General features: G+C 38.7%; 1 long non-coding RNA gene across 1 annotated transcript in view; it reads left to right on the top strand.

Annotated features, from left to right (window-relative positions):
- The first annotated feature begins 831 nt into the window (after nt 1–831).
- LOC128128789 (uncharacterized) overlaps nt 832–1,374 on the top strand; it is a 1,450-nt gene continuing 907 nt past the window's right edge. The window contains exon 1 of the long non-coding RNA XR_008226826.1: nt 832–1,374. This exon is cut by the window's right edge and continues 541 nt beyond it. This is a non-coding gene — a long non-coding RNA (uncharacterized LOC128128789).

Genomic DNA, 1,374 nt, shown 5'->3' with positions numbered 1-1,374 from the left:
GAGGGTGAACGAAACCCTAATGTCTTTGCTTTTCAAATTGGATTCGATTCGTGGTTTTGACTATGGAGTTAGAATTTTGCGGAAAGTGATTACCGGTAAGGAAATCGCGCTGCAGGAGAAGGTGGACTCAATTGCGTAGGCTGATCAACAAAGCCTAGATTCACATAATGACTCTAGATTGCGCAGGGAGAGAAATAGGTTGTGGTGATTGTATTTTCGACGGTGGTCCACATTTTAGGTAGTGATGTAGAGGGAGATACGAGAAAGGGAGGGTTAGTCGCCCTTTTTTGGCGAGCTCTCTTCTTCAATCTGGTGTCAAAGGGTGGAAGTAGCTCACGAGGTTGGGTGTTTGGTTGTGGTGATCTACGATCACGATGGAGGAATGATGGGTTGCCGCCCTTTTCTGGTGGCCAGAGGATCACCCACCTCCAGTGGTTCTGGGAAGCAATCGAAACAAAGAAGAAAGAAAAAGTGAGGAGTTGTTTTGGTAGTTTGGAGAGAGAGAGAGAGAGAGAGAGAGAGAGAGAGAGAGAGAGAGAGAGAGAGAGAGAGAGGGAGAAAGAGAGAGAGAAGTGGGCCCAAATTAATTAATTAAAATTTTTCATTTAAATTAAATAGAAAAAATAAAAAAATATATATTAGAAGGGCATTATAGTCATTTCATTTTTATGAGGGACCAAATCTACGTACAAACATGGCAAAAAGGACCACCAATCCAAAAAAGTCATAGTTTGAACTAAAACCCCAAAAAAATGCATAGCAGAGACGATTTTTGCAGTTTTGTCAAACAAATATTCTGCGGATTGAATTGGTGACATTGAACCAGTATTCCTTCACTTTCAGCATATTTAAATAAAAGAATTTGTTAGATTCATTGATGATGTAGCTTAAACCCCGATTTCTCCTAGATGACACCTCCAAAATCAAGTTTAATTCTTCTCTTTTCTTCATCCACTTTTGCTCTTGGTCTCCGAGCACCACACACATACACACGTATAAAAATCCTTCGGTGTCGTAGTTTCCGATGAAAACAACCAGCACGATTTTTATTCCGATTTAGTAAATCAATCGATACTTTGTGTGTTTGTTATTAAATAGGAGAGATTTGGGTATTCCAGATGAAAACCCTAAACCTAGGACTTTTCCGATTTGTAGGTATTTGCTCTGTTTCTGATATTGTTTTCCTTTCTTACTCTCAATGTTTGTCTTCAAATTTCAGAATTGATTGATGATCTCACACAAATTTAATTGATGGATAAGAGCTTCTAGGTTCATAAAGTGCATCACTGTCGGCCATGGGGCTGTTGGAAAGACATGTCTCTTAATTTCTTACACCAACAATTCCTTTCATACAATGATTAATTCATTTAATTT

Source organism: Lactuca sativa, chromosome 9, assembly GCF_002870075.4.
Source record: "Lactuca sativa cultivar Salinas chromosome 9, Lsat_Salinas_v11, whole genome shotgun sequence".
Lineage (NCBI taxonomy): Eukaryota > Viridiplantae > Streptophyta > Magnoliopsida > Asterales > Asteraceae > Lactuca > Lactuca sativa.
This window is presented reverse-complemented; position numbering and strand designations above follow the sequence as displayed.